This window comes from Dendrobates tinctorius, unplaced genomic scaffold, assembly GCF_039654945.1.
Source record: "Dendrobates tinctorius isolate UK_male_01 unplaced genomic scaffold, ASM3965494v1 ptg000020l, whole genome shotgun sequence".
NCBI classification, from domain to species: domain Eukaryota; kingdom Metazoa; phylum Chordata; class Amphibia; order Anura; family Dendrobatidae; genus Dendrobates; species Dendrobates tinctorius.
Window position 1 is genome coordinate 29,473,874 of NW_027361688.1, and position 20,096 is coordinate 29,493,969.

The following is a 20,096-nucleotide window of genomic DNA, read 5'->3' on the forward strand; positions in this document are numbered from 1 at the left end:
GGCAGATCCCAAGTGCGCTCAACCATGTGAAATAGCTTATGCTCAGGATCACTGAGGGATAGCGCTATCGGATAGCTCTACCCGTTTATTTCCTTTAGGAATAGAGCTATCGGATAGCTCTACCGGTTCATTTCCTTTAGGAATAGAGCTATGGGATAGCTCTATCCGATCACTTTCTTCATGGATAGCACTATCGGATAGCTCTACCTGAACAGTATTAACCCCTTTCTAACATCAGACGTACTATCCCGTCCATGGGACCCGGGCCCCTATGCCCTTGGATGGGATAGTACGCTAGCACGATCAGCGGTGCCCACGTGGTGAGCGCCGGTGATCGCGGCCAGGTGTCAGCTGATTATACAGCTGACACCCGGCACTATGTGTCAGGGGCGGTCACGGACCACCTCCGACATGTTAACCCCTTGCACACCGTGATCAAACATGATCGCGGTGTACCAGGGGTTAAAGGGAAGCATTGGCAGGGAGGGGGCTCCCTCCGTGCTTCCCTGAGCCCCCCACAGCAGCGCAATGTGCAGCGCTGCTGTGGGGGGCTCTTTCCCTGCAGGCACCCGAAACCAAGATGGCGACGGGGGCCTTCGGGGGCCTGCAGGGGAGCTGGCTTCCTCAGTGCCTGCAAAGCGCAGGCATGAGGAAGTCTGCAGTAGTGCCTTTGACAGATCGCTGATCTGTCACAGTGATCTGTGATGTGACAGATCAGTGATCTGTCACAGGACAGTGATGTCCCACCTGGGACTATGTAATAAAGTAAAAAAAAAATAAAAAAAAGTGTTAAAATAATTTTAAAAAATTGCTAAATAAATTAGAAAAAAAAAAAAAATATTCCCCCAATAAATCCATTTTTTGGAAATAAAAAAAAACCAAAACAATAAAAGTACACATATTAGGTATCGCCGCGTCCGTAACAACCCGCCCTATAAAACTGTCCCATTAGTTAACCCCTTTAGCGAACCACTTAAAAAATAAAAATAAAAAACAAAGCAAAAAATAATGATTTATTATCATACCGCCAAACAAAAAGTGTAATAACGCGCGATCAAAAAGACGCATATAAATATCCATGGTACCGCTGAAAACGTCATCTTGTTCCGCAAAAAACGAGCCGCCATACAGCATCATCAGCGAAAAAATAAAAAAAAGTTATAGCTCGCAGAATAAAGCGATGCAAAAATAATTATTTTTTATATAAAATAGTTTTCATTGCATAAAACCACCAAAACATAAAACCAGTGTACATACAAGAGGAAGAAGTGCACACCCAAACTAAAGGGAAGGAATATACGGGTGCTGTCATGGACTCCGAAAAACACCGTTAACCGGTGAGTAACTAAGACTTTATCGGTCGTCCATGACAGCACCACCTGAGAGACTTACAGAGAGTAATAACTATTTAGGGAGGGACTAAAGCCTGCAGCACCCTTATACCAAAGGAGAGGTCTGTGGAAGCACCCAAGTCTAGCCTATAATGACTATAAAAGGTGCCCGGAGAGGACCAAGTAGCCGCCTTACATATCTGGTCAATGGAAACTTCTGATCTCTCGGCCCACGAGGTCGCCATGGCTCTGGTGGAATGCGCCCTCAGCTTCCGGGGTGGCGACCTGCCTTTTGAGGTGTATGCTATTGAGATCGCTTCTCTAATCCACCTGGCTAGTGTATTTTTTGACGCTCTACAACCTTTCCTAGGGCCTTGATGGGAGACAAACAGGGCATTATCTTTTTTCCAGGGATCGGTAACTGCAAGATATTCTATGAGGCATTTCCTAACATCCAAGGTGTGAAGTTTCTCTTCCTTCTCATTAGCTGGATTAGGGAGGAAAGATGGAAGGACTATCTCCTGTGTCCTATGAAAGCTGGAAACTACCTTAGGTAAATACGCCGGCTCCGGTCTGAGTATTACCCTATCGTCCTTGAACTGTATATAAGGAGGACGTCTAGATAATGCCTGGTTGTCGCTTACCCTACGAGCTGAGGTTAGAGCTCCAAGAAGGCTACTTTGAGGGACAGGTTTTTTACGGAAGCTGATGAGATAGGTTCGAATGGGGCTTCTGTCATAGCCGTGAGGACTAGGCTCAAGTCCCACGGCATGAATCTATCTTTCGCTATTGGCCTGGATCTACCTGCTGCCTTAATGAATCTACTGATCCAGTAATTACCCGCAATGTTGCAGCTAAAGAGGGCCCCCAAGGCTGATACTTGTACTTTAAGGGTACTAGTGGAGAGCCCTATATCCAGACCTTTCTGAAGAAACTCTAAGATTTGGTTTACAGGTGCCGAGCCGCCAGCGACCACTCCAGAGTTCTGCAGGAATTTTTTCCAAATTCTGACATAGATTTTGGTAGTGATGACTTTTCTACTTTTAAGTAGGGTGTTAATCAGGTCTGGGGAGAAGCCTTTTTCTCTCAGCAGTGTCCATTCAAACTCCACGCCGTCAGATGTAGGCCAGCCACCTGAGGATGGAACACTGGGCCCTGGGATAGGAGATCCGGGATGTCCGGAAGGACCCAAGGGTCGGACACCGACATGGTCCTGAGGCAAGAAAACCAAGCCCTCCTGGGCCAAAATGGAGCGACAACTATCACCCTTGCTTTGTCTCTCCTGATTTTCTTCATCACCAGGGGTAGTAGCGATAGGGGAGGGAAGGCGTATGCTAGTCTGAAGTCCCACTTTATCAGAAAGGCATATACCGCCAGGGGGTTCTCTCTGGGATTTAGGGAGCAAAATTATTTTAATTTTCTGCTTTCCCTGGTAGCGAAGAGGTCTACCTCTGGTTGTCCCCATTTTTGTACAATCAGGTCGAAGATGGAGGTGCTTAGGGACCATTCTCCTTGTTTAAGTGGATTGCGGCTTAGGAAATCTGCTGTGATATTTTCCTTCCCTTTTATATGTAGAGCTGTTAAAGATTGAAAATGCTGCTCTGCTAGCCAGAACAACCATTCTGCCACATTCATCAGGGGTTTGGAACGAGTCCCACCTTGGTGGTTGATATAAGCCACGGTGACCTGATTGTCGGAGAACACTCGCACATGATGGCCCTGTAGATACACAAGTAGCTCCTTAGCTGCCTGCTCTACTGCTGTTAACTCTTTCAGGTTATATGACATTTCTATCTGATGATGCTCCCATAGGCCCTGGACTAGGATCTCCCCCATATGAGCCCCCCAACCGGTAGGGCTAGCATCCATGGTGATTGTGCGGGATATGTCACACTCCCAGGGGACCCCTTTGGATAAATTATCCTTGTCTAGCCACCACTCTAGGGACTCCCTTGTGTTTCGGGACAAGGTTAGCTGGCCCTCTAAGTAACCCTCAAGGATTCTTTGATGCCTTAAGACCTCGCCCTGTAGTGTTCTTGAATGAAACTGGGCCCACTGGACCGCCGGGATACAGGCCGAAAGGGAACCCAGAAGGGACATGGCTTTCCTGAGGGACATGGTGGGGTTATTGCAAGCGTTCAGGACCTGATGGTGTAGGCGAACAAGCTTCTCCGGGGGCAGACGGCATTCCTGTTTCTCAGAATCTAGGATCAGGCCCAAGAATTGTTGGACTCTCACCGGCTGTAACCGAGACTTTTTAATGTTAAGCAGCCATCCTAACCCCTCTAGGGCAGACATTGCCCTTTGTAGCTGTTCCAAACAATGTTTTGCCGTTTTCCCTACGATCAGGAAGTCATCTAAGTAGGGGATGACAAGAATGTCTGATTCACGTAGATGGGCCATAACTTCCGCTACTACTTTGGTAAACACATGGGGAGCGACTGCCACCCCAAAGGGGAGGGCCGCATATTGGAAATGTTGGACTGATCCATCCAGCTGAACCGCCACCCTGAGAAACCGCTGATGAGCTGCATGAATGGGAATATGGTAGTAAGCGTCCTTTAAATCTAACACCACCATAAAACAGTTTTCAAACAGCAATTTTATTGTTGATTTAAATGTCTCCATCTTAAACGGGTGTATGACCAGGAATTCGTTGAGGGATTTAAGATTTATTATAGTCCTAAAGGACCCGTCTGGTTTACGGACCAGGAACAGGGGGGAGTAAAACCCTTTCCCTGTTTCTCCCTCTGGGACCACCGTTAGGACTCTATTGCGGCAAAGATCATGCACCTCGGCCTCCAGGGCAGCTTGTTCTGATGTGGAAGACCTGAGCAGGGTGACCTTAAATCGATCTTGGGGAACCCGGGCGAATTCTAGGCGTAGACCCGCAGCTATCACCCCCAGTATCCATTTACTATTAGAAATCATGGACCAGGCTGGGTAGAAGGCAGCTAGTCTCCCCCCTACCGCAGCAACTAGTCATTGGGGCGGTTTTTTAGTGTCACGTGCTGGACCTTCTTGGCGCCCCCCTCCTCCGAACATGAAACCTGTACCTCTCCTTTTGTCATCCCATCTGCCCTGATCTCTGGACGGCCTTCTACGGAAATAGCCGTTCCTGGTAAAGGGACGTCTGTAAGAAGGATTCGGTAGACTGGGGAACTTCTTTTTATCATCCCCGGCTTTCTCTAAAAGTTCATCCAAGACGGGGCCAAACAGATATTCACCCTCACATGGAATGGAGCAGAGTCATGATCTGGCCTGGATATTTCCCGGCCAGCATTTTAACCAAAGGGCCCTTCGAGCTGCGTTAGATAAACTCACAGTTCTAGCTGCCATCCTCACAGAGTCCGCTGAAGCATCAGCCAAAAAAGCTGCCGCACTTTGGATGATTGGCAGAGTTTTCCGGATAGATGCTCTTGAGACTCCGTCCTTTAGTTGGGAATCCAATTGGTCTAGCCAGACCATCATGGATCTGGCCGTACATGTGGCAGCTATCGCTGGTCTTAGAGCACCTGCTGACATCTCCCATGTTCCCTTCAAAAAAGAATCCGCTTTCTTATCTAGCGGGTCTTTTAAGGAGGCCATGTCGTCGAAGGGTATGGAGGATTTTTTGGAGGCTTTGGCTACTGCCGCGTCCAGCTTAGGGGCCTTATCCCATCTGTTTACCACTGGGTCGTCAAACGGGTACCTCCGCTTGAAGGCAGGAGGTAAGGAGCCCCTTTTTTCAGGTCTCTTCCATTCCCTATCTATTAGGCTCTGGACCTTATCATTTAATGGAAAGGCCTTCCGCTTCCTGGGATCTAGACCCCCGAACATCACGTCCTGAGCTGAAAGTTCCGGCTTTGTGTCTGCTACCCCCATGGGGGACCTTATTGCTTTAACTAGCTTATCCATCTGGTCTAAGGGGAAGCAGAATCGACTCGAGTCTTCCTCCGAAGAAGACGAAGTGGAGGCCGGGGAATCTGAGGAGTCATCGATCTTTAGGGCGGTCGAGGACTCTGAACCTGAGAAACTAAATTATCTTCTCCTAGAAGAATCCTTTTTAGATAGGGCCTTTATCTCTGTCCTGATTATCTCCCTCAGGTTTGTGGTGAAGTCCGGCGTTTCTTCCGCTACCTGTATGGATGGGGGAGAGTGTAAGGGCCTGTCAATCTACCCCTGGGCCAACGTCCCCTACCACCCCTACCGTTTGTCTCACACATGGCTGACACAACTTTTTAGGGTGGCCGTCCGGCAAGGGGCAACTACAGAGAGCACATTCCATGTGCTTCTGTTTTTCCGTAGCTTTCCTCCCCTGCGAAAAAAACCCATAAGGGAACACTGCATCAGGGTACATTCACGGAGTTCTCTTACCCATGCAGATGAGGCAGGTACTGGATCACGGAGGGAAGCAGGAGGGTCCTTTAGCCTGGAGGAACTTCTGTGGCTTTGTTCGCCCGTCCGTTTCTTCTTCTGCTGGCCACTCGCATGCGGTTTCACTGTGGCCTGTTTCTGTGGGTGCTCCTGCACCTTGTCCAGCTGCTCTATGGGGGCTTCTGTCGTATCCATCGCTGGGCCTTCAGAAGCACCCCAGCAGCGTCACCTCCTGCCTTTTAAGGCCTCCTTGTCAGGGTCAGCAGGGTTCTGGCGCGGCACCTCCCACCCGGGACCCCCCGCGACCTCCCCCCGCATGCTCCGGTCATCCCCGGGCACAGCGCGCCGCCCAGTACCGCCGTGCACACGCAGCGCACGCTTGAAGCCGGCCGGCACCCAACTTCCGGTTTCGGCGTCCCCGGCCCCGCCCCTTCCACCGCGTCACTTCCGCCGCCCGTCTGAGGACTGCGGGGAGTGCGCAGAGGGAGCCGGCACGGCACCCCCAGCTCAGGCAAGGCCACAGCCCCCACGCGCGCCAACCTGCGCCCACCGACCGGGCGCCACCGCCGGCCCGGACAGGAAGAGATACCGGACCACGGGGAGAGCGCACCAGGAGGGGTCCGGGACATACATACCTCCTGGTGCCGGCATTATGGAGGCGGCTGTCCACCGGACCCTTGGCTCCACCTGCTCTTACCACCGTCGTGGCGACCTAACCGGCCCCACCGTGGCGCTTCCAGGGACCCGAGCTTGACCAAGGTAGGAGACCCCCTTGCTACCTGGGACGGTCAGCTGGCCTGGGAATCCCTCCGCGACTCCATGATGGACGATCTGAAGGAAGTCCCGTCCTCTAGGAACAGGAAACCAACTGATGCATGGGAGAGGTGCCGCCCTTTTGTATCTGTAGGTTTCCTGTTCCTGAAGAGCGGATCCCCTCTCTCAGGTGGTGCTGTCATGGACGACCGATAAACGCTGGTTTTTGTTCATTCTGCGTCCCAAAAATCGGAATTAAAAACGATCAAAAAAATGTCACGTGCCCGAAAATGGTACCAATAAAAACGTCAACTTGTCCCGCAAAAAATAAGACCTCACATGACTCGGTGGGTCAAAATATGGAAAAATTATAGCTTTCAATATGTGGTGATGCAAAAACTATTTTTACAATAGAAAGCGTCTTTTAGCATGCGACTTCTGAGTTGAAAAAGTAAAATGGTGCTCCTTCCCTTCCAAGCTCTGCCATGTGCCCAAACAGTGTTTTACCCCCACACGTAGGGTATCAGCCTACTCAGGACAAATTGCAAAACAACTTTTGGGGTCCAATTTCTCCTGTTACCCTTAGGAAAATAAAAAATTGGGGGCAAAAATATCATTTTTGTGGAAAAAAATGATTTTTTTATTTTCACGCCCGAGCGTTATAAACTTCTGTGAAGCACTTGGGGGTTCAAAGTGCTCACCACACATCTAGATAAGTTCCGTGGGGGGTCTAGTGTCCAAAATGGGGTCACTTATGGGGAGTTTCAATAGTTTAGGTACATCAGGGGCTCTCCAAACGCACATGACACCCGCAGACCATTCCATCAAAGTCTGCATTCCAAAACGTCACTACTTCCCTTCCGAGCCCCGACGTGTGTCCATACAGTAGTTTTCTCCCACATATGGGGTGTCAGCGTACTCATGACAAATTGGACAACAACTTTTGGGGGTCAATTTCTACTGTTACCCTTGGGAAAATAAAAAAAATTGGGGACTAATTGATCATGTTTGTGGAAAAAATACGATTTTTTCATTTTCATGCCCTGGCATTATAAACTTCTGTGAAGCCCTTGGGGGTTCAAAATGCTCACCTCACATCTAGATAAGTTCCTTAGGGGGTCTAGTTTTCAAAATGGGGTCATTTGTGGGGGGTTTCCACTGTTTAGGTACATTAGGGGCTCTCCAAAGGCAACATGACACCTGCAGACCATTCCATCAAAGTCTGCATTCCAAAACGTCACTACTTCCCTTCCGAGCCCCGACGTGTGCCCATACAGTAGTTTTCTCCCACATATGGGGTATCAGCATACTCAGGACAAATTGGACAACAACTTTTGGGGTCCAATTTCTCCTGGTACCCTTGGGAAAATAAAAAAAATGGTGACTAAAAGATCATGTTTGTGGAAAAAATATGAATTTTTTATTTTCACGCCCGGGCGTTATAAACTTCTGTGAAGCACTGGGGGGTTCAAAGTGCCCACCACACATCTAGATAAGTTCCTTGGGGGGTCTAGTTTACAAAATGGTGTCATTTGTGGGGGGTTTTCACTGTTTTGGTACATCAGGGTTTCTCCAATCGCGACATGGTGTCCGATCTCAATTCCAGCCAAAAACGTCAAATGGCGCTGCTTCCCTTCCGAGCTCTGCCATGCGCCCAAATAGTGGTTTACCCCCACATGTGGGGTATCAGTGTACTCAGGACAAATTTCACAATAACCTTTAGGGTCCTGTTACCCGAGGGAAAATAAAAATTGGGGGTGAAAAGATCATTTTTGAGGAAAAAATATGATTTTTTTAATTGTACCGCTGTACGTTATAAACTTCTGTGAAGCCCTTGTGGGTTCAAAGTTCTTACCACATATCTAGATAAGTTCCTTAGGGGGTCTAGTTTCCAAAATGGTGTCATTTGTGGGGGGTTTTCACTGTTTTGGTACATCAGGGTTTCTCCAATCGCGACATGGTGTCCGATCTCAATTCCAGCCAAAAACGTCAAATGGCGCTGCTTCCCTTCCGAGCTCTGCCATGCGCCCAAATAGTGGTTTACCCCCACATGTGGGGTATCAGCGTACTCAGGACAAATTGCACAATAACTTTTAGGGTCCTGTTACCCGTGGGAAAATAAAAATTGGGGGTGAAAAGATCATTTTTGTGGAAAAAATATGATTTATTAATTGTACCGCTGTACTTGATAAACTTCTGTGAAGCCCTTGTGGGTTTAAAGTTCTCACCACATAAATAGATAAGTTCCTTAGGGGTCTAGTTTCCAAAATGGGGTCACTTGTAGGGGGTTTCCACTGTTTCGGTACATCAGGGACTCTCCAAACGTGACATGGCGTCCGATCTGAATTCCAGCCAATTTTGCATTGAAAAAGTCAAACGGCGCTCCTTCCATTCTGAGCTCTGCCATGCGCCGAAACAGTCGTTCCCCCCCACATATCAGGTATCAGCGTACTCAGGACAAATTGCACAATAACTTTTGCAGTCCAATTTCTCCTGTTACCCTTGGTAAAATAAAAAAAATTGAACCTGAAGTAATTTTTTTGTGAAAAAGTTAGATGTTCATTTTTTTTTAAATATTCAAAAAAATTCCTGTGACGCACGTAAAGGGTTAATAAATGTCTTGAATGTGGTTTTGAGCACCTTAAGGGGTGCAGTTTTTAGAATGGTGTCACTTTTGGGTATTTTCTATCATATAGACCCCTCAAAGTGGCTTCAAATGTGATGTGGTCCGTAAAAATATAATGGTGTTGCAAAAATGAGAAATCGCTGGTCAATTTTTAACCCTTATAACTTCCTAAAAAAAAAATGTTGGTTCCAAAATTGTGCTGATGTAAAGTAAACATGTGGGAAATGTTAGTTATCAAGTTTTTTGTGTGCCGTATCTCTGTGATTTCAGGGAATAAAAATTCAAAGTTGGAAAATTGCCAAATTTTCATTTTTCTCACAAATAATCGCAAGTTATTTGACTGAAATTTTACCACTATCATGAAGTACAATATGTCACGAGTAGTGTTGAGCATTCCGATACCGCAAGTATCGGGTATCGGCCGATACTTGCTGTATCGGAATTCCGATACCGACTTCCGATATTTTTTCAATATCGGAATTCGGCATCGGAATCGGAAGTTCAGTTGATTGACGGCCTGACGTCATCATGATGCGCAGTGTGTGCGCATCATGATGCGCCGTCATTTCGGGCCTTCCGGGGGTCTCTGCCGGCCTGCTGGGGGGCTGTGCCGGCCTGCCGGGGGGCTGTGCCGGCCTGCCGGGGGGCTGTGTGGACTGCCCGGGGTCTGTACCGGCCTGCCGGGGGGCTGTGCCGGCCTGCCGGTGGTCTGTGCACCCTGTGGGGGTCTGTACCGGACTGCCGGGGGGCTGTGCCGGCCTGCCGGGGGGCTGTGCTGATGTCCGGGGGTCTGTGCAAGCATCGTCCGATGGGACTACAAGTCCCATCGGGCGATGCCTGCTACCATGACAGTGATTGACACATTAGCCAATGATGGGACAGTAGTAGTCCCATCATCCGGCTAATGTGTTAAATGTTAAAAAAAAAAAAAAAAAAAAAAAAATACTACATGCATGCTACATACATACTACATGCATGCTACATATATACTACATACATACTACATACATGCTACATACATACTGCATGCTACATACATACATACTACATACATACTACATACATACTACATATATACTACATACATACTACATACATGCTACATACATACTGCATGCTACATACATACTACATACATACATACTACATACATACTACATACATACTACATATATACTACATACATACTACATACATGCTACATACATACTGCATGCTACATACATACTACATACATACTACATACATACTACATACATACTACATATATACTACATACATACTACATACATGCTACATACATACTGCATGCTACATACATACTACATACATACATACTACATACATACTACATACATACTACATATATACTACATACATACTACATACATGCTACATACATACTGCATGCTACATACATACTACATACATACTACATGCATGCTACATACATACCACATACATACTACATGCTACATACATACCACATATATACTACATACATACAATACATTCATACAATACATACATAGACATACAGTACATATAACATAGAGTAACATACTTACCAATACTTGTCACATTGTTCCCCGAAGCCATTGTCTATTCCGGGATAAATATTAACATAACAAACCACAAAAATACTCACCCACGATCCGAAGCAGTCCACGAGTGTGTCCCACGACGATCTTGGGTAGAGAACTGCAGCATCAGATGATGCTGCCGTTCTCTACGGGCTGCAGGAATCCAATGACGGAAGGTAGGTATCCTTCCGCACTGTATTCCTCCGCCACTTAAAAAAAAAAAAGTCCCTAGTCTCACTTTATGCCATTGCTGTGTGGGAATTTCCCACACAGCAATGGCATAAAGTGAGACTAGGGACTTTTTTTTTTTTAAGTGGCGGAGGAATACAGTGCGGAAGGATACCTACCTTCCGTCATTGGATTCCTGCAGCCCGTAGAGAACGGCAGCATCATCTGATGCTGCAGTTCTCTACCCAAGATCGTCGTGGGACACACTCGTGGACTGCTTCGGATCGTGGGTGAGTATTTTTGTGGTTTGTTATGTTAATATTTATCCCGGAATAGACAATGGCTTCGGGGAACAATGTGACAAGTATTGGTAAGTATGTTACTCTATGTTATATGTACTGTATGTCTATGTATGTATTGTATGAATGTATTGTATGTATGTAGTATATATGTGGTATGTATGTAGCATGTAGTATGTATGTGGTATGTATGTAGCATGTATGTAGCATGCATGTAGTATGTATGTAGTATGTATGTAGTATGTATGTAGTATATATGTAGTATGTAGTATGAATGTAGTATATATGTAGTATGTATGTAGCATGTAGTATGTAGCATGCATGTAGTATATATGTAGTATGTATGTAGTATGTATGTAGCATGCATGTAGTATATATGTACTATGTAGCATGTAGTATGTATGTAGCATGCATGTAGTATGTAGCATGTAGTATGTATGTAGCATGCATGTAGTATATATGTAGTATGTATGTAGTATGTATGTAGCATGCATGTAGTATGTATGTAGCATGTAGTATGTAGCATGCATGTAGTATATATGTAGTATGTAGCATGTAGTATGTATGTAGCATGCATGTAGTATATATGTGTTATGTATGTAGCATGTAGCATGCATGTAGCATGCATGTAGTATGTATGTAGTATATATGTGGTATGTATGTAGCATGCAGTATGTATGTAGCATGCATGTAGTATATATGTAGTATGTATGTTGCATGTAGTATTTATGTAGTATGAATGTAGCATGTATGTAGTATGTAGTATGAATGTAGCATGTATGTAGTATGCATGTTGTATGTATGTAGCATGTAATTTTTTTTTTTTTTTTTTTTTTTTTACATTTAACACATTAGCCGGATGATGGGACTACTACTGTCCCATCATTGGCTAATGTGTCAATCACTGTCATGGTAGCAGGCATCGCCCGATGGGACTTGTAGTCCCATCGGACGATGCCTGCACAGACCCCCGGAGCCTGCACAGACCACCGGCAGGCCGGCACAGCCCCCCGGCAGGCCGGCACAGCCCCCCGGCAGGCCGGCACAGCCCCCCGGCAGGCCGGCACAGCCCCCCGGAGCCTGCACAGCCCCCCGGCAGGCCGGCACAGCCCCCCGGCAGGCCGGCACAGCCCCCCGGAGCCTGCACAGACCACCGGCAGGCCGGCACAGACCACCGGAGCCTGCACAGACCCCCTGGCAGGCCGGCACAGCCCCCCGAAAGGCCCGTACAGACCCCAGAGAGGCTGTACAAGGGCAGGAAAGGGTTTTTCTTATTCCGATACCGGAAGTCCCATAGACTTGAATGGGACTTCCGGTATCGGAATCGGCGATACCGATACTTTTTTTAAAGATCGGCCGATACCATCCGATACGATACTTTGAAGTATCGGACGGTATCGCTCAACTCTAGTCACGAGACAACAATGTCAGAATCACCGGGATCCATTGAAGCGTTCCAGAGTTATGACCTCATAAAGGGACAGTGGTCAGAATTGTAAAAATTGGCCCGGTCATGAACGTGCAAACCACCCTTGGGGGTGAAGGGGTTAACGACAGAGCTTTTTCATACACAAGGTAGGAGTGGCAAGAGAGGTACACCAGGTATTTATGTTTGCTGTTTGCACATACGCCAGTCTGGTGCGTGGTTATACCCCATTGCGAGGTCAGTCTGGTGTGTGATGCAAATTGAGTCTTCAGAGAGGAGGAGGACTTGAACTTTAGCACCACCTATTGGAAGCAGCAATCCTAAAAGTCAATATCGACCCTATAATGAGCCTTGTCACATGACTTAGGACAAAATGGGAGGAGACACAGATTAGATATTAGAAAAAACTTTTTGACAGTTAGAGTGATCAATGAGTGGAACAGGCTGCCACGAGAAGTGGTGAGTTCTCCTTCAATGGAAGTCTTCAAACAGAGGCTGGACAGACATCTAACTGGGATGATTTAGCGAATCCTGCTTTGAGCAGGGGGTTGGACCAGATGGCCCAGGAGGTCCCTTCCAACTCTACGATTCTATGATTCTATGATTCTATGATTCTAAAAGCCAATCCGGAATCTCTATTTGCAGACACATGTTTCTGTGTGTTGCCCCTCATCAGAGCAAAGTATGAGATCTGATTTGGTTAAGTAGGATGCTTAAGACAGGAATAGCTGCTAGTCCTGGCTCGTCGTTCTCCACAAGTAGAAATGTTACCGCTTAGATCCCAGTCCTAAGTCTCTCATCTAGTCAAGTCTGCAAGATTTTTTGCAAATTCCTAAAAGAAACGTTGTAGTAAGTTTGCAAGGGACAGAGGAGCTTCCTGCAAATCTAATTTTGGGTAATTAAATAGCGAATAACAGTTGAGTAATTCAGATTTTAAGCGTTGGACACCAACTGTCCTGTAGATGGGTCATAAATTTTGGAAGTCTGGACAACCCCTTTAAGTTCAGTGAATACACATTATACAGCAAGCTCCCTCTAGTGGCAACTACAGGCATCAACTTTTTTTTTGTAAGGGAATCCGTCCCCAGATTTTTGCTACCCCATCTAAGAGCAGCATGATGTAAAGTCAGACTCTGATTCTAGCGATGTATCACTAAGCTACTCGCTGCAGTTTTGATATCATCACTGTTTTATCTGCTGCAGATCTAGCAGTTCTCTGAATGCTGAGATTTCTTGATATTTCTAAGCTCTGAGTGCAATATGAAAAGGTAGGATCAAAGTAGATCTGTCGCCAGATTTCACAATACAAACTGCATACAATATTAAAAAGATCTATTGGACCTGATCAAACTGGTGTACTTATTTTGAAAGTTCAGGTCATTTTTCCAGTACAATATTTTAGCTTTTTTTTAAAGATAAACCAAATCTCCTCCCACTCGACTTAATAGACAGCTCCACCCATACCACTGATTGGCAGCTTTCTGCCTATGCACAGTGTGCACAGCTGCTAGTCAGTGGTGGGAACGGGGTTAAACAGAGGTCACACACATGGAGGACTACATGACACTAGTCCTCCTGTAACAGAATTGTTCTAGATTATCATAAACTACAGCAAGCAGTCCAGTAAGTGAAACATTGCTGGTATCAGGGTCTCAGCCCCTACATCATGCTGCTCTCAGATTACATAGCAAATACCTGCTGACGGATTCCCTTTACATCTCAAGGGGATTGTGTTGCGTAATCACATAACTTGCCTTTATGTGAATGTCGCTGCTGCCCATGTATCGTACGTCCCCCGACCGCTATTCATTTATTGATTGAGGTTGTTTCTCCTTCAGATGTTCAGTATGAAATTGATTTGCCGAATAAGAAGGTGGTGATCGAGTCCGGTAGCCACTCCGTGGACCAATTGCTGGAGACCCTGAAGAAGACTGGAAAAGAAGTCAAACACTTATGTACCAAATAATGTGGCGAAGGAGGAAGAGTGAGACGGTGAATATGTCACAGCGGAAATGCTAACAATAAAGCCTATCCCAGTGTGTCTTCTCTTGAAGGGGCTGTCCGGGACTTTAATATAGATGTGTGATTGGTGATGGTGCAACACTGGGCACACCCCGCTGATCAGCTGATCCCGGTGTCGGCTGGAACTGCTCAGTTGTGGAGCTGCACAGCACAGATCCGTCGTCAGAATAGTGGCCGGGTACTGCACATCCACCTGCTATTGATTTGAGTGGGTGGTGCATGTGCAGTACCCGACCGGCGGCCACTATACCGTCAGCAGAGCTGTGCTGTGCAGCTCCACAACTGAGCAGTTCTGGCCGCCAACTACACTGGGAACAGCTGATCGACGGGGGTTTCTGGGTGTCGCACCACCACCAATCAGATATTGATGACCTAAGTGTAGGCCATCAATTTAGGCCATCAATGTTGACCCCTTCACGACCTTGGACGTATAAAGTTGTGTTCCCACACTTGATGCGGGCTCCGGCGCTGAGCCTGCATCTTACCCCGTAGGTGACAGCTGATCTGAGAAGTTTTCATGTGACTCTAACAATCTCTGACAGAGGCATCAAGCACTCACCAGCCAGAAACACTTCATAAAACATGCCCATCGGCGCCCCTGTCACCTGATTACGGGGCCCCGATGGGTTGCCATGACAGCCGGGGGGTCTGCAGAAGACCCCTGTGCCTCTCAATGAAAATCTCATGATTTATGCTACACATAGAAGGGCTGAAGTACAGGAGATCAGATGATCGCAGCTTCAAGTCTTTTAAGGTGACTATTGAAGGAAGGAAAAAAAAAGTTTTAAAATATATTAAAAAACACAAACTGAAACCACTCTTTTTCCTCATTCAAAATAGAACAATAAAAACAAATAAATACACATAATTGGTATCGCCTCATTCAGAAACGTCTGATCTATCAAAGTATAAAAATAATTAATCCGATAGGTAAACGGTGTCAGGAGAAAAAAAATCAAAATGGTATCAATAAAAACGTCAGCTAAGGCGCAAAAAATAAGCCCTCACTCGGGGCCAGAACCTGAAAAATGGAGACGCTGCGGATCTAGGAAAATGACAAGATCGCTTACAAATTTGGATTTTTCTTTTTCACCACTTAAATAAAAAAGGAACCTAGACATGTTCGGTGTCTGTGAACTCATAATGACCTGGAGAATCATAATGGCAGGTCAGATATAGCATTTAGTGAGCCTAGCAAAAAAAAAAAAAAAAAGTAAGTGTGGGATTGCACTTTTTGCAATTTCACTAAACTTTGAATTTTTTTCCCGTTTTCCAATACACTATATGGTAAAACCATTGGTGTCGTTCAAAATTACAACTTTTCCCGCAAAAAACAAGCCCTCACATGGCCATATTGAAGGGACAAATAAAAAAGTTATGGCTCTGGGAAGAAGGGGAGGAAAATATTAAGGTGCAGAAATGGAAACTGGTGAAGTGGTTAAAGTGCCACACAACCACTTTAAAGGGAAACTGTCCGTAAGAAGGTGCCTAGGCAATGTGAGGCACCACAGGATTGTATTTCCATGGATCCATTGTTATCCAGCGCTCCGTTACTCCAAATATTTGTGTTTCATTCTTGTACAAACAAATTGGGTGTGAAAGTGCCCCGGTGGACAGACATACTGGCGCCCCCACGCAGTCCTTGGCTCCTCTTCACTTCTGCCCTCTGGTGCCGCCCCGGCTCTCGCCTGACGGTGGTGAGCAGAGGTGACGTCCTGCAGCAGAGCCTGTGTCTCCACTATGTAACCAGATACGAAGACAGTGGGGAGAAGCAAAAAGGAGCCGAGGCCTGCGCTGGTACGCCCGTCCATCTACTCATGAGTCAAATGTGCATAGTAATCCGAATTTCTGCGCAACAGAGCTCCAGTATCTTTACAATCTGCTACCCGACCCTAACCTCTGCTAAATAAAGGGGTACTCCCATCTCCAAGATCCTTTCCCAATATGTAGTAGGTGTAATAATAATAATATTAGCAAATACCTCCAATTAGTAATGTAGTACAGTTCTTCTGATTCGCTCTGTCTTTCCTCACGTGCAGGTGTTGCAGTAACTTTGGTATCTAAGGATACGACCACTCATATAGTGACGGTTAGTTGCTAGTCGTCAGAACCATGGATACCTAAGGTCTTGCAATGCCTACACATGAGGTTTTTGTTTTTTTTAATCTGCTGCACATAAATTCTTTGTTTTTAACAATTTTTTTTCACTCGTTTATTCATTTTAGCCAAAAAAAAGTCAAGTATTGTACATGTCCTGTTTCCTGCCAATCACTTTGGTTTTGGTGGTGAACACATCTTTGGGCTTCATTCAGACATCAACTTTTCTTGTATGTGAAAAACATGGAGCGTTTTCCTCAATGTTCGATCAGTTTCTCTGTATAAACCATCTGTTATTTTTTTTTAACCCATTATAGTGGTTATGTGAAAACAGGGTTGCCTTTATGAGGCCTAACAGTTCACTACCTGAAAATTAAAGGGGTTAATAACTTATCCCGCATTGATGGGATAGGGGAACAGTTCGGTGTTTTCTGAAGCTTTTTTCCACCCATTCAAATGAATGAGAAAATAAAAAAAACACATCAAAAACGGAAACAAGAAATCTCCTAAATGAGTGTGAAGAACTCAGCCGTGTTTCCATCCCTTTTGCTCCCTGTCCTGTGTGTGACTGTAGGGGCTCGTTCACATGCTGTGTGCGTCGTCCTGACGTGCCCAGTGTGGTCCGTCTTTACTGCGTTCTGATGGAAGGGAAAAGAGCGCACTGTCAGGATTCACTGGTCATATGACTGTAAGTATGTGATTTGTATACTCCCGGCCACATTCCAACTAGACGTGTCTGGCCTCACTCAATTCACCTTGTATTGAGAAAGGCCACATACGTCTAGTCTGCAGTGGCTGCATTTATGCAAACTGCACACTTATGGTCACGTGCCCGCCGCGCCCACAAATTGAGAATAATGGCAGTGTGCACACTGACAGGAGTGGTTGCAGACTTGTACCCTAGGTCTGGACAATCCCTTTAAATGGTGGCACGAGGTCGTCCCGTGTATACATTACAGGGTCACAAAATGTGAAGGGCTGCTCGTAACATAGCAGCTGTAGTGGCAGGCGCATGTCTCTAAATAGTGGTAAATATCATGTGCGGCTGCCCTACCGCCACGCATCGTCATATGCCCGACGCCCCTACCGCTACGCATCGTCATATGCCCGGCGCCACTACTGCCACGCATCTTCATATACCCGGCACCCCTACCGCCACGCATCGTTATAAGCCCAGCGCCCCTACCGCCACGCATCGTCATATACCCGGCTGCCCTACCGCCACGCATCCACATATGCCTGGCGCCTCTACCGCCACGCATCGTCACATACCCGGCTGCCCTACCGCCACGCATCGTCATATGCTCGACGCCCCTACCGCCACGCATCGTCATATGCCCGGCGGCCCTACCGCCACGCATCGTTATATGCCCGGCGCCCTTACCGCCACGCATCGCGATATGCCCGGCGCCTTTACCGCCACGCATCGTCATATGCCCGGCGCCCCTACCGCCACGCATCGTCATATGCCCGGCGGCCCTACCGCCACGCATCGTTATATGCCCGGCGCCTTTACCGCCATGCATCGTCATATGCCCGGCGCCTTTACCGCCACGCATCGTCATATGCCCGGCGCCCCTACCGCCATGCATCGTCATATGCCCGGCGCCCCTACCGCCACGCATCGTTATATGCCCGGCGGCCCTACCGCCTCGCATTATTATATGCCCGACGCCTTTATCGCCACGCATCATCAAATGCCTGGCGCCTCAACCGCCACGCATCGTCATATGCCCGACGCCTCAACCGCCACGCATCGTCATATGCCCGGCGCCTCTACTGCCACGCATCGTCATATGCACAACGCCCCTACCGCCACGCATCGTCATATGCCCGACGCCCCTACCGCCACGCATCGTCATATGCCCGACGCCCCTACCGCCACGCATCGTCATATACCCCGCAACCTTAACGAAGTTAGTTACTCCTAGTAGTGGACAACCCTTTCTCAATCTGAATGTTTTGCTCTGATAAAATAGAAAACATTATTCTCACCTCTGGTGCCATTCCAGCGGTTTCTGCATTCATGTTACCGGGGCTGTCCTGCAGTGGTTATGTCACGTGAGCCCAGTGCCCAATCGGCGCTGTTCCCGCGGTGTTGGCACTGGCTTTCCAAGGGATCACCTATCACTGTTATGTCACACGATCCCTGAGGCCAGTCGGCGTTGGCTTCATTCTCTCCACTTTTGGACAAATCAAGAAATCTACTGGTAGTGACAACAGCCGCAGCTCTGACTTCCTTGGCATGTCAAATCACATCAGCTGGAAGGGAGAATGATGGCAATGCTGATTGGTGTTAGGGATTATGTGACATAAATGTTACGTGATCCTTGGGAGAGGCAGTGCCAACGCCGCGGGAACAGGGCTGGCACCAGAGAGGAGTATAAGTTTCTGTTTTATTTTACTTGTGGGGAGGGAACACAGGGATTTACAAGGGTTTGTCCAAGTACCTGAATGGCATCTAGCCACTATTCAGGCTTCCAAAAGTTTGTGTTTACAACCAGCCACCAGATGGCGCTGTTCTTCAGCCTCCGGCAGTTTTGATCTTCTGTCCAGTTCTGTGTGGACTCGCAGCACAGTACAAATAATATCCGAATGTTCCTTTTTTTTTCCCATTTTCTCCCTTGAATTCTTCAAATCTGATTCAATTCTTTATTTTTCAGATCAGAGAATAACCTGCGCTGTCATGGCCTTATGTCACTTACATCCCAACCTTTTATGACGAGACGGTGGAGCAACAGTCGGGGACCTGTCTGTATGTTCCTTAGTCGTCGGGGGTATCTGATTATATGGAGTTCCGCACAGTTGAAATGAATTTGCTGTTTGAAGTGCCTCTGTTATTGTCTAAAAAATGCATAGAAAGCCTGTAGTTTGTTGTAATAAAAGTAACACCATGAATCCCTAGGTCTTACGTGATTCATTTCCAGGTCGGAGAACCCATCTGTAAGGGATTTCTGGGATGCAGATATAAGAGAGAAAATGCTGAGATACTTAGTAAGGCTTCGAGCATCTTTAGTACTTAGATGAGCCCCTCTGGCTGTTGTAACCTGCTGTAATTGTGACGCACAGGCAGACTTCTGGCAACCTTCCTAAGGCATTTTAGTCTATTCCTCAAGGGCAATGGCATCCAGGTTACTAATATTCTTGGGTTGTTAAGAAATTGGTCCAAAAAAGATAGAGGTGCAGTAACTGACCGTGGAAGCTTCCCCCAGATCCCAGAGGCAGCAGGTGATCAAAAACTGGAGTGAAGGCAAAAGACCTGGTGCAGAATGTGGTTGCAGCGGGCACTGAGGATTCAGGTTGCACAGTAAATGCTGAAGGTCTTCTTGCCCAAACAAGACATAATTTCTTCAGACCCAAAAGCACAAGGGAAGTCGCCTTCAGTAAGCACAAAGCCATATAAATACGTCACGGAAGATTTGGGATTCAGAGCGA

The 20,096-nt window shown here is 46.8% G+C and overlaps 1 long non-coding RNA gene across 1 annotated transcript; it reads left to right on the forward strand.

The window, feature by feature from the left end:
- The first annotated feature begins 14,384 nt into the window (after window positions 1–14,384).
- Window positions 14,385–19,559, forward strand: LOC141083166 (uncharacterized). Its single transcript, XR_012230659.1, has 2 exons — window positions 14,385–14,534; window positions 19,325–19,559. It is a non-coding gene; the product is annotated as an uncharacterized lncRNA (long non-coding RNA).
- The last annotated feature ends 537 nt before the right edge of the window (window positions 19,560–20,096 follow it).